We start from the raw sequence: 14,096 nt of genomic DNA, 5'->3' as shown, positions 1-14,096 counted from the left end.
GAATTCTTAGTGCATCCAGGAGAGCTTTTTGAGCCAACATGTAGAAAGTCCTACAAGAGAGGGGGTGGTACTGGACCTAATTCTAGGGAATGTAGCCGGGCAAGTGGTGGAAGTGTCAGTAGGAGAGCATTTTGGCGACAGTGACCATAATTCGGTGAGATTTAAGGTGGTCATGGAAAAAGACAATGATGGCCCGAAAATAAGGGTTCTAAATTGGGGGATGGCCGATTTTAATATGATAAGGCAGGATCTGGCCAAAGTGGACTGGGAGCAGCTACTTATAGGAAAATCCACATCAAAGCAGTGGGAGGCTTTCGGAGGGGAAATAGAGAGAGTACAACGCCAACATGTTCCTGTAAAGGTCAAGGGTGGGACCAACAAGCAAAGGGAACCTTGGATGACAAGGGATATACAAAAATGCATTAGGAAAAAAAGGGGGGCTTTTGGCAGTTACAAAAGACTAAAGAACATAACATAAGAAATAGGAGCAGGAGTCGGCCAATCGGCCCCTCGAGCCTGCTCCACCATTCAATAAGATCATGGCTGATCTGATCCTAACCTCAAATCTTCTATCACTCTGCATCCACCCGAACCCATGTGATCTCCCGGGAGAGGCGAAAAACCAGATAAAGACCCAATGGCCAATTTGGGAGAAAAAAATCTGGGAAATTCCTCTCCGACCCATCTAGGCGATCGAAATTCTTCCAGGAGATCACTCTGTCCCTATATTTTCTACAGTACTTAACTTCTGTAAAGGCGATCTCCACCCCAGCCAGGAACAGGAATAAAACCATCTCCTGAAATCTAACAGAATTAGAACACAGTAGGAGCAGAACAAGGCTACACGGCCCCTGGGCCCACTCCACTACCCACAGGGCCATGACCATTCCGAACCTAGACTCATGTCCAATTTCCTGCCCGCTCCCCGTAACCCTTAATTCCCTTTTACTTCTAGGAAACTATCTATTTCTGTTTTAAATTTATTTAATGATGTAGCTTCCACAGCTTTCTGGGGCAGCAAATTCCACAAACCTACCACCCTCTGAGTGAAGAAGTTTCTCCTCATCTCAGTTTTGAATGAGCAGCCCCTTATTTTAAGATTATGCCCCCTAGTTCTAGTTTCACCCACCATTGGGAACATCCTCACCGCATCCACCCGATCAAGCCCCTTCACAATCTTATATGTTTCAATAAGATCGCCTCTCATTCTTCTGAACTCCAATGAGTAGAGTCCCAGTCTACTCAACCTCTCCTCATATGACCACCCCCTCATCCCCGGGATTAACCGAGTGAACCTTCTTTGTACTGACTCGAGAGCAAGTATGTCTTTTCTTAAGTATGGACACCAAAACTGTATGCAGTATTCCAGGTGCGGTCTCACCAATACCTTGTACAACTGCAGCAATACCTCCCTGTTTTTATATTCCAACCCCCTAGCAATAAAAGCCAACATTCCATTGGCCGCCTTAATCACTTGCTGCACCTGCATACTAACTTTTTGAGTTTCGTGCACCAGGACCCCCAGATCCCTTTGTACTACAGTACTTTCCAGTTTCTTGCCATTAAGATAATAACTTGCTCTATGATTTTTCCTGCCAAAGTGCATAACCTCACACTTTCCAGTATTGTATTCCATCTGCCAAATCTCTGCCCACTTACTTAGCCTGTCTATGTCCCTTTGCAGGTTTTTTATGTCCTCCTCACTCACTATAAGACGGAGGAAGCCCTAGAGGAGTATAAAAAGTGCAGGGGCATACTTAAAAAAGAAATTAGGAGGGCGAGGAGGGGCCATGAAATAACACTGGCGAGCAAAATAAAGGAAAATTCCAAGATGTTTTATAAGTATATTAAGGGCAAGAGGATAACCAGGGAAAGGGTAGGGCCCATTAGGGACCAAAGTGGCAATCTGTGTGCAGAGCCAGATGATGTAGGTGGGGTTTTAAATGAATTTTTTGCATCTGTGTTCACTATGGAGAAAGATGATGTAGACATAGAAATCGGGCAAGGGGACTGTGACATACTTGAACATATTAGCATCGAGAGGGAGGAGGTACGAGCGGTTTTAGCAGGCCATAAAGTGGATAAATCCCCAGGCCCGGACGAGATGTATCCCAGGCTGTTGTGTGAGGCAAGGGAGGAGATTGCAGGGGCTCTGACACACATTTTCAGAACCTCTCTGGCCACAGGGGATGTACCAGAGGACTGGAGAACAGCTAACGTAGTACCATTATTCAAGAAGGGTAGCAGGGATAAACCAGGGAATTACAGGCCAGTGAGCCTAACATCTGTGGTAGGGAAATTATTGGAAAAAATTCTGAGGGACAAAATTAGTCTCCACTTGGAGAGGCAAGGATTAATCGGGGATGGTCAGCATGGCTTTGTCAAGGGTAAATCATGTCTGACAAATCTGATTGAATTTTTCGAGGGGGTGACTAGGTGTGTGGATGTGGTTTACATGGACTTCAGTAAAGCTTTTGACAAAGTCCCGCATAGGAGACTGGTCAAGAAGGTAAGAGCCCATGGGATCCAGGGTGCCTTGGAGCGTTGGATCCTAAACTGGCTGAGTGGCAGGAGGCAGAGGGTGATGGTCGAAGGTTGCTTTTGTGACTGGAAGCCTGTGTCTAGTGGGGTACCTCAGGGATCGGTGCTGGGTCCCTTGCTGTTTGTGATCTATATAAATGATTTGGATGAGAATGTAAAAGGTATGATCAGTAAGTTCGCAGATGACACGAAAATTGGTGGGGTGGTAAATTGTGAGGAGGAAAGCCTCAGGCTACAGGAAGATATAAACGAGTTGGTCAGATGGGCGGAAAAGTGGCAAATGGAATTTAACCATGAAAAGTGCGAGGTGATGCATTTTGGACGGACAAATAAGGCAAGGGAGTACACAATGAGTGGTAGGACCCTAGGAAGGACAGAGGGTCAGAGGGACCTTGGTGTGCATGTACATAGATCCCTGAAGGCAGCGGAACAGGTAGATAAGGTGGTTAAAAAGGCATATGGGATACTTGCCTTCATTAGCCGAGGCATAGAATATAAGAGCAGGGAGGTTATGATGGAGCTGTACAAAACGCTGGTGAGGCCACAGCTGGAGTACTGTGTGCAGTTCTGGTCGCCTCACTATAGGAAGGATGTGATTGCTTTAGAGAGGGTGCAGAGAAGATTCACCAGGATGTTACCTGGGATGGAGCGCCTCAGCTATGAAGAAAGACTAAACAGGCTGGGGTTGTTTTCATTGGAGCAAAGAAGGCTGAGGGGGGACCTGATTGAGGTGTACAAAATGATGAGGGGCATAGATAGGGTAGATAAAGAGGAACTTTTCCCCTTAGTAGGGGGGTCAATAACAAGGGGGCATAGATTCAAGGTAAGGGGCAGGAGATTTAGAGGGGATTTGAGGAGGAACTTTTTCACCCAGAGGGTGGTTGGAATCTGGAACTCTCTGCCTGAAAGGGTGGTAGAGGCAGGAACCCTCACAACATTCAAGAAGCATTTGGATGAGCACTTGAAATGCCATTGCATACAAGGCTATGGACCAAATGCTGGAAAATGGGATTAGACTGGAAAGGGATGGATGGACGGCGCAGACACGATGGGCCGAAGGGCCTCTTTCTGTGCTGTAAAACTCTATGACTCTATGATCACAGCCCCAGGACATCGCTGCAGGAATGATCAGGGCAGTGTCCTAGGCCCAACCATCTTCAGCTGCTTCATCAATGACCTTCCCTCCAACATAAGGTTAGAAATGGGGATGTTCGCTGATGACTGCACAGTGTTCAGCGCCATTCACAATTCCTCAGATAATGAAGCAGCCCATGCCCGCATGCAACAAGACCTGGATGACGTTCAGGCTTGGGCTGATAAGTGACAGGTAACATTGGCACCACAGAAGTACCAGGCAATGACTATCTCCAACAAGCGAGAGTCTAACCACCTCCCCATGACATTCAACAGCATTACCATCGCCGAATCTCCCACCATCAACATCCTGGAGTTCACCATTGAACAGAAACTTAACTGGACCAGCCACACAAATACTGTGGCAACAAGAATAGGTCAGAGGCTAGGTATTCTGCCGTGAGTGTCTCACCTCCTGACTCCCCAAAGCCTTTCCACCAACTACAAGGCACAAGTCAAGAGTGTGATGGAATACTCTCCACTTGCCTGGATGAGTGCAGCTCCAACAACACTCAAGAAGCTTGCCACCCTCCAGGACAAAGCAGCCCGCTTGATTGGCACCCCATCCACCACCTTAAACATTCACTCCTTACACCACCGGCGCACTGTGGCTGCAGTGTGTACCATCTACAAGATGCACTGCAGCAACTTGCCAAAGCTTCTTCGACAGCACCTCCCAAACCCGCGACCTCTACCACCTAGAAGGGCAAGGGTAGCAAGCGTATGGGAACACCATCACCTGCAAATACCCCTCCAAATTGCACACCATCCTGACTTGGAAATATATTGTTGTTCCTTCATCGTCACTGGGTCAAAATCCTGGAACTCCCTACCTAACAGCACTGTGGGAGTACCATCACCACACGGACTGTAGGGGTTCAAGAAGGCGGCTCACCACCACCTTCTCAAGGGCAACTAGGGATGGGCAATAAATGCTAGCCTTGCCAGCAACGCCCAGATCCCATAAGCGAATAAAAAATAAAAAAAAGTGAAGTTGAGATGGCCTGAAGCGATCTGTCAATGGTGAGAGATGTAATGAGGTCAGACTGGATGGAGACTTGTGTAAAGACTTGTAGCATTCTGAATCTGTAGTGGAAATGCAGTTTCGAGAAGCTAGTGGTTAAGGGATCATTTCTCAATCAGCTGGACTTGTCATTTGAAGCTATCAACTCAGCAGATTCAATGGCAATTGACCTCCCACCTCAGATTCACAGACAAGGTCCAGGCACAGCAGGAAAGAACATAAGAACATAAGAAATAGGAGCAGGAGTAGGCCAATCGGCCCCTCGAGCCTGCTCCACCATTCAATAAGATCATGGCTGATCTGATCCTAACCTCAAATCTTCTATCACTCTGCATCCACCCGAACCCATGTGATCTCCCGGGAGAGGCGAAAAACCAGATAAAGACCCAATGGCCAATTTGGGAGAAAAAATCTGGGAAATTCCTCTCCGACCCATCTAGGCGATCGAAATTCTTCCAGGAGATCACTCTGTCCCTATATTTTCTACAGTACTTACCTTCTGTAAAGGCGATCTCCACCCCAGCCAGGAACAGGAATAAAACCATCTCCTGAAATCTAACAGAATTAGAACACAGTAGGAGCAGAACAAGGCTACACGGCCCCTGGGCCCGCTCCACTACCCACAGGGCCATGACCATTCCGAACCCAGACTCATGTCCAATTTCCTGCCCGCTCCCCGTAACCCTTTATTCCCTTTACTTCTAGGAAACTATCTATTTCTGTTTTAAATTTATTTAATGATGTAGCTTCCACAGCTTTCTGGGGCAGCAAATTCCACAAACCTACCACCCTCTGAGTGAAGAAGTTTCTCCTCATCTCAGTTTTGAATGAGCAGCCCCTTATTTTAAGATTATGCCCCCTAGTTCTAGTTTCACCCATCATTGGGAACATCCTCACCGCATCCACCCGATCAAGCCCCTTCACAATCTTATATGTTTCAATAAGATCGCCTCTCATTCTTCTGAACTCCAATGAGTAGAGTCCCAGTCTACTCAACCTCTCCTCATATGACCACCCCCTCATCCCCGGGATTAACCGAGTGAACCTTCTTTGTACTGACTCGAGAGCAAGTATGTCTTTTCTTAAGTATGGACACCAAAACTGTATGCAGTATTCCAGGTGCGGCCTCACCAATACCTTGTACAACTGCAGCAATACCTCCCTGTTTTTATATTCCAACCCCCTAGCAATAAAAGCCAACATTCCATTGGCCTTCTTGATCACTTGCTGCACCTGCATACTAACTTTTTGAGTTTCGTGCACCAGGACCCCCAGATCCCTTTGTACTACAGTACTTTCCAGTTTCTTGCCATTAAGATAATAACTTGCTCTATGATTTTTCCTGCCAAAGTGCATAACCTCACACTTTCCAGTATTGTATTCCATCTGCCAAATCTCTGCCCACTTACTTAGCCTGTCTATGTCCCTTTGCAGGTTTTTTATGTCCTCCTCACTCACTACTTTCCCTCCCATCTTTGTATCATCTGCAAACTTTGATATGTTACACTCGGTCCCCTCCTCCAAATCGTTAATATAGATTGTAAAGAGTTGGGGACCCAGCACTGACCCCTGCGGAACACCACTAGTTACTGGTTGCCAATCTGAGAACGAACCATTTATCCCAACTCTCTGCTTTCTGTTAGAGAGCCAATCCTCCACCCACGCCAGAATATTACCCCCAATCCCGTGATTTTTTATCTTGAGCAATAATCTTTTGTGTGGCACCTTGTCAAATGCCTTTTGGAAGTCTAAATACACTACGTCCACTGGTTCCCCTTTATCCACCCTGTATGTTACTTCCTCAAAAAACTCAAGCAAATTTGTTAAACATGACTTCCCCTTCATGAAACCATGCTGAGTTTGCCCTATTAAATTATGTTTATCCAAATGTCCCGTTACTGTCTCCTTAATAATGGACTCTAACATTTTACCAACCACAGATGTTAGGCTAACAGGTCTATAGTTTCCAGCCTTCTGCCTACTACCCTTTTTAAATAAGGGTGTTACATTAGCAGTTTTCCAATCTGCCGGGACCTTTGCTGAGTCCAGTGAGTTTTGGAAAATTATTACCAATGCATCCACAATCCCTACCGCTACTTCCCTCAAGACCCTGGGATGCAAGCCATCAGGTCCAGGGGATTTATCCGCCTTGAGTCCCATTATTTTACCAAGTACCACTTCCTTAGTGATTTTAATCGTATTTAGTTCCTCCCCCCCTAGAGCCCCCTGTTTGTCCAGTGTTGGGATATTCTTAGTGTCCTCTACTGTAAAGACTGATACAAAATAATTGTTCAGTGTTTTTGCCATCTCCATGTTTCCCACCATTAATTTCCCGGTCTCATCCTCTAAGGGACCAACATTTACTTTAGCCACCCTTTTTCTTTTTATATAACTATAGAAACTTTTACTGTCTGTTTTTATATTTTTTGCTAATTTACTTTCATAATCTATCTTCCCTTTCTTAATCAATCTTTTTGTTATTTTTTGCTGTCTTTTAAAGACTTCCCAATCTTCCATCCTCCCACTAGATTTGGCTACCTTATATGCCCTTGTTTTTAGTCGGATACTATCCTTAATTACTTTACTTAGCCACGGATGGCTATCTTTTCTTTTACACCCTTTTTTCCTCAGTGGAATATATATTTTTTGGAAGTTGTAAAATAACTCCTTAAATGTACACCACTGGTCATGTACCGTCTTACCCTTTAATCTATTTTCCCAGTCCACTCTAATTAATTCCGCTCTCATACCTTCATAGTCTCCTTTATTCAAGCTCAGCACGCTTGTTTGAGATCCAACCTTCTCACCCTCTAATTGAATATGGAACTCAACCATGTTATGGTCACTCATTCCAAGGGGATCCTTTACTAGGACATTTTTAATTAATCCTGTCTCATTACACAGGACCAAATCTAAGGTTGCTTGCCCCCTGGTCGGTTCAGTTACATACTGCTCAAGAAACCCATCCCTAATACACTCAATGAACTCTTCCTCAAGGCTGCTCTGCCCAATTTGATTTGTCCAGTTAATATGATAATTAAAATCCCCCATAATTATAGCTGTTCCCTTATTACAAGCCTCAACTATTTCCTGATTAATACTCCGTCCAACAGAGTTGCAACTGTTCGGAGGCCTATAGACTACACCCACTAGTGTTTTTTTCCCCTTATTATTCCTTACCTCCACCCAAACTGTTTCACTATCCTGCTCCTTTGACCCAATATCATTTCTCTGTATTATAGTGATTCCTTCCTTTATTAACATAGCCACCCCACCTCCTCTCCCTTCCTGCCTGTCCTTCCTGATTGTTAAATAACCTGGTATGTTTAATTCCCAGTCATGGTCACCCTGCAGCCATGTTTCTGTAATGGCCACAAGATCATACCCATATGTCATTATTTGTGCCGTTAACTCATTCATTTTGTTACGAATGCTACGTGCATTCAGATAAAGAACTTTCAAATATGTTTTGTAACACTTAGTTCCTGTTTTTTCCCTTTTTAGTACTTTACTTTTTACTCCATAACTTCTGTCCCTTCCTGACACATTCTGTTTTTTAATTCCCCCACTGCTACCTAAGTCTATGACCTTCTCTGTTGTCATTTCTATTATTTGCTCTCTAGAAACCTCCCCCCCACTAATTAGTTTAAAGCCCTCTCTACAGCCCTAGTTATATGATTCGCCAGGACTCTAGTCCCAGCACTGGCCAAGTGGAGTCCGTCCCAACAGAACAGCTCCCTCCTGTCCCAGTACTGGTGCAGTACTGGTGCAGAACAGCTCCCTCCTGTCCCAGGAAACCGGTGGGCGACCTGTCAATTTCAAAAAGCTTGGAAAAAACCATTGTTAAGTGGCTGTAAACAAGCCACGAATTATTTTAATTGCCTTCCCTGCTGCTGCCAGACCCTACATTTGGTAAAGGTGTGTGCTGGCGGGTTCACAGTGGGGTCCCGACCCACTGGGGGGAAAAAAAACACTTTCCCCAACCCGCCACCGATCGTGACCGCTGACCCCTGCCCCCCCGACCAGTGGGTCTCATTCCCCCGCTCTATCCCCGTAGCCCTGCAAGTTTATTTCCCTCAAGTGCCTATCCAGTCTCCCCTTGAAAACATTGAGTGTCTCCGCTTCCACCACTTCCATCGGCAGCGAGTTCCACGTCCTCACCACTCGCTGCGTAAAAACGTTTTTCCTCACTTCCCCCCCCTGTATCTCTTGCCCAAAACCTTAAATCTGTGTCCCCTAGTCCTTGTACCATCAACTAGTGGGAACAGCCTTTCCCCATTTAGCCTATCCAAGCCTGTCATAATCTTGTATACCTCTATCAAATCACCCCTCAACCTCCTTTGCTCTAATGAAAACAAATCCAGCTTCTCCAAGTTGTCCTTGTAGCTAAGATTCCCCATCCCCGGAACCATTCTGGTAAATCTCCTCTGCACCCTCTCAAGGGCCTTCACATCCTTCCTAAAGTGTGGTGACCAGAACTGCATGCAATACTCCAGTTGTGGCCTAACCAGCACTTTATAAAGGTTCAGCATAACTTCTCTACTTTTGTACTCAATACCTCTATTTATGCAACCCAAGATCCCATATGCTTTGCTAACCACTCTCTCAATATATCCTGCCACCTTATCGACCTGTAACGTTAATTCTGTTTCTCTCTCTACAGATGCTGCCTGACCTGCTGAGTATTTCCAGTATTTTCTGTTTTTATTTCAGATTTCCAGCATCTGCAGTATTTTGCTCTTGTGTAATATAATTGGGTATGGCAGTATACTGGTTATGGTACCAGAATTTAAATCCCATCTAGGCAAAGTTTTGAAATTGCAATTCAATAAATCTGGTAATTTGCAGCCTGGCACCAGAAAAATTACCATAAAAGGCACCGGACTATCATCTAAGCCCAGCTGGTTCACTCATGTCCTTTTGGGAAGGGAATCTGCCGTCCCTACTAGGACTGGCCTATATTTGACTCCAGTTTTACACCATGCAGTTGACTCTTAATACCCTCTGAAATGGCTAAGCAAGTTGTTTAAAAAAGGAACACAATCACATAAAGATGGGCAATAAATGTGGACTTGCCAGTATTGCCTACATCCCACGAACAAATAACAAAACAAAGCATAAATAATATAATTGCAAAATACTGCGGATGCTGGAAATCTGAAATAACAACAGAAAATGCTGGAAATACTCAGCAGGCCAAGCAGCATCCGTGGAGAGAGAAACAGAGTTAACGTTTCAGGTCTGGGACCCTTCATCAGAACTGGAAAAAGCTGGAGATGTAACAGATATTAAGCAGGTGCCGAGACAGTGGGGGTGGGTTTAGGAGGGGAGGAAGGAATAGAAAGAACACCCTATACTTTACATTTAGTCAACGAGGCTTGTTTAATAGCTCTTTTGAATGTGATACCCTGTTTACCTGGCGTTATTTAACTGCAGATGGTTAACATCTTCCATTTTTTGTTCATTCTTGTTGGTATATATTTCTTTTTCATAGGTTTGAACAGAAAGTGTGCCTCTTATTACACCAGCTAGCTAAGCAAAAGCTGAATGTGGTTATTAGTAATATTCCACTGGGGAGTTTGGCTTGCATAGCTTTGGTTTGACATACATTTTCACCAGCGTAAGAATAGTATATTTAAATTCTGCCATAAGCTCCTGTCAGATTTATCTTCACAAGCTAGTACTATATTTAATGTGGAAGAAGATAACATGCTCTTCCTTAGCTGTGTGAAACAGCTATATGCTTTTTATGAGCGTAACTAATGCTTATTTTTGAAGCAGAGGGTCGCCCTAAACAGCTTGTTTCCTCACTTGGCGCCAACTTTGGTGAAATTAAGTTTTATGGTGCATTTGAACAGCCTGGAACTGACCTGCTTTTATTATTTTTTATTGAATCCCCTGATGTTAGACAAATAAGACCATTCTGAGACCTCTTCAGCCAACAGGATGTATAGTTCAGGGGAAGCTACATTTTTTCTTTACCTGCAGTGTGAGAAAAAAGTTCAATTCTCATAGTTGTGAGCAGCTGACTAATTGTGAATCAGTAATGGTACAGTACAGCAGGAACATTTAAATCAATTATTGTTTACTTGTTAATGACAGTTAGTTTTGTCCAGCCTGGATTCCCACCATCCCCAGGGTACCTCCCGAAGTAACAATTCTGCATGCCTCTCTCAAGTTCTGTAAGCTTGGATTCCAGCAATTAAAGTTGCCACGGAATTGGCAGCAAGTTGGAACTCAAATCTACGCAGCATTTTTAGAATGCAGTATTTGAATTTAGAAACTGCTGTTGGGAAATGCTAGATTTAAAATTCTTTTTCTGGCTCGGCATATTAATAGTCACCATGTTGATGACGTCTGCTGAGGGAACATTTGTTCAGACACTAGCAAATTCCCTGTAATTTTGGCAGTGTTTTTTTTCTGAACAATTAGTTGCATAAATGGAACATTTTGCTGACTCCAAGTATTCCCGTCAAAAGTTCTCCGTTTTCAGACCTTTCCATACTGCTTTATGGAAGAGGATGATCAGAAAAAAATAACATAATAGAAATGTTAAGAGCCTTGTGTGCTTATGAAGTTGCAAATAACTTTCCTGAACAAACTGAGCCCAATCTGACTTTCTTAAGAACAAACCCACTGTCTTGTAGACACCAATTAATTTCCATTCATGCTTGGCAGTAAACGATTGATCATTTCTTGACCTGCTGGGAATCCATTCTTATCTGCATAATATATATCTCTTCTCTTGCTTGTGCAAAATTGCCAAACTCAACTTTTGCACCAATACTACAGACACTTTTGGTAATCTTCTAAGTAACAATCAAGTTTATTTTTTAGATTTTACACGGGAACTAAACTGCATCTATTGTTGATTTGAAAGAAAATCTTTCCCCACCCTCTCTTGTGTCTTTCATTAGCTTCAGATGATAGTATTGGATATTATGGGCCCTTTCCTCTGTTTACTAGTCCTATAGGTATGCTTTCCTCTGGTTAATGTCAGTGAAGTTTTGCAAGTAAAAAGCAGGGAAATAATTGGGCTTGTTTTCCCATCATGTGAGTGTGCAATCAGCCACATTTTTTTTTGCATGCACACACTCCTTTATGTTGGCTCGGTCAGATTTAGTGTTCTAGTTGGAAATCTTTTGTCCACTGGGGGATACCCTAACCTTCAGTTCATTGCTGATGTTTACTGAGATCAGTGAAAGCAAAAATGTAACTTCCTTTACAAAACAAGGTATGCCGAGAGAAACTGCTTGAAAGGATCCCAATGCACTGAGCTGACCAGTTCCTTGTGTACAGATAATAACATAATTCTGTGATGATGTATAGTGCGTGAAAGAAATATGCCCTTTTTATTTCAGACTCATTTAATGTAAAAACCATGTTTTAAAATGAAAATCACAACAGTCCTTAAGAGGTTAGTTTGTTTCTTCTTTATGGAAATTGCTGTTTACCAGGAGAAAACTATTGAACAATAACCACATTTTACCAGTATATTATTAAAAATATGGCATGCACTTCCTGTCTACAAACATTATTTCCTGTGTCATGATTTTGAATGATGCGTTTTTGTGAAAATTAACATTGAAACTGCCTATGCCAACAATTGGCATGTAAACATAACTAAGCAAATTTGTTGCCTGCCACAATGTTTGTTAGCAGGTGGCATTGTAGTGCAGTTTATCAAGCCTATCTCCCAATTCAGGGTCAGAGTGGTCTCCTGGACTGGATTTGATCACCCAAAGGGGTCAGAGAGGAATTTTCCAATTTCCCCCCCCTCCCCCCACCACCCAATTGTCCTAGTTTTTTAATCTGTTTTTTTGCCTCTCCTAGGAGATTAGACAGCTTTCAGATGGGATGGGAAGTGTGTATTTATTTTCCTGTCCCGTTGTTTTCGTATTATAAAAAAAAACTTTTTAGGTGTTTCCCCCATTTTTTTTTTAACCCGATAAAAGGGTTATCTGGGACCCCCTTGCCTGGTTGCTGGCCTCCTTCTACCATTTGCAGCCACCCAATTCCCAATTTCAGCATTCCCTACTGGCTGGCCACTGTGTTACAAGGTTGCTCTACCCTCTCTCTTTGCTTTCCCTGGTGGTATGTAGAGCCCTACAACATCACAACCCGACTCCACCAAGACCCCTGTCCCCCCATGCCCAACCTCCACCCGTTCCTTCCTGGAGCCCCCTACTTAGCTGTACCACCCCCTTCGGGAGCTTTCCTCCAGCAGCCTTTCTAAGCCACCACTGAATTTCAAGACCAGTAATTTTTTTGATACGTACTTAATACGCAGTATGCTGTGCAAAGGTACAGTAGTAACAGTTTAAATAATGTAGCTAATTGAAAGCCTCTTTTTCAACCTTTTTAGTATTTTAAGCTTGCTTTTATGGTCAGCAAATGTATAATTGTTCTTGGTGTTAGAGAAGTAAACTGCAGTGAAACCAGTGAAAGTCAGGCAAAGGTAGGAAGAGAGTTATCAGTTCATTGGTGTCCTCTACTCCATTAATTTATTGATTGGTTGGTGAACTCATTGCTCTTAGTTTTTTGATTCACTGGTACCTGATGCTCCAGTAATTTATTTATTGGTGTATTTTAATGCTCTATGAATTCTTGAATTTATTGGTGCTTGTTCCTTCATCAATTTATTGATATTTTTGTTCTACCCATTGTTTCATGAATGTATTAATCCACATGTGCCCACTGGCGTATGAATTTATTAATTAACCGCTACCCACTTATTCATTTAATTCACTGGTACCGGCTGCTCTATTAATGTATTAATTGAATGATGCTCCCTGCTGGTTTAATTTATGAATTTGCTGCCATCTGTTGCTCTTTGTATTTATTGATGTAGTAGTGACTGTTGCTCCCCTAATTTAATAGATCACCTATCCTTGCTTGTCTGTGCTGCAATGTTCATCAGTATTGTTTCATTGTTGTGTGTTGTGGTGTGGTCCATCTGGTTTGTGTTGCATTCCTGCTGTAATTGTAGGGTATCAAAACAAGAACACATTTTCATTCTAATTTAAGTTCTCCTGTTTATTTGGTTAATTTTTAACCTCCATGTTGCTGTCGTAGCAACCTCTGATGCCCTCTGTTTTCAGGTATATTATCCTTGCGTTCTTTAGGAACATCAAGATCAAACTTTTCAACGTTGTACAAGTCCTATGTGCAATGCCACAGGAGATTGACGAGCATTTACTAAACATTTGGTAGGATGACACTAATGAACAGCTTTGTGATTCATTACAAGTAGGATTCCTAATACAAGTTTAATCTTAATGGTACCTTAGATGACCATCATGGATAAGGCACAAATAAGGAGTGTGATGGAATACTCTCCACTTGCCTGGATGAGTGCAGCTCCAACAACACTCAAGAAGCTTGACACCATCCAGGA

At 43.2% G+C, this 14,096-nt stretch overlaps 1 protein-coding gene across 1 annotated transcript in view; it reads left to right on the top strand.

Moving 5' to 3' along the window:
* The window catches only part of scfd2 (sec1 family domain containing 2), a 461,156-nt gene that overhangs the window by 186,408 nt on the left and 260,652 nt on the right, over positions 1–14,096 (top strand). The gene's annotated exons all lie outside the window — the stretch shown is intronic.

The sequence above is a fragment of the Somniosus microcephalus genome, chromosome 2, assembly GCF_052327205.1.
Source record: "Somniosus microcephalus isolate GS21.2 chromosome 2, FLI_Smic_1.0, whole genome shotgun sequence".
NCBI classification, from domain to species: domain Eukaryota; kingdom Metazoa; phylum Chordata; class Chondrichthyes; order Squaliformes; family Somniosidae; genus Somniosus; species Somniosus microcephalus.
Note: the sequence above shows the minus strand (reverse complement) of the source record. Positions and strands in the feature narration are given on the sequence as shown.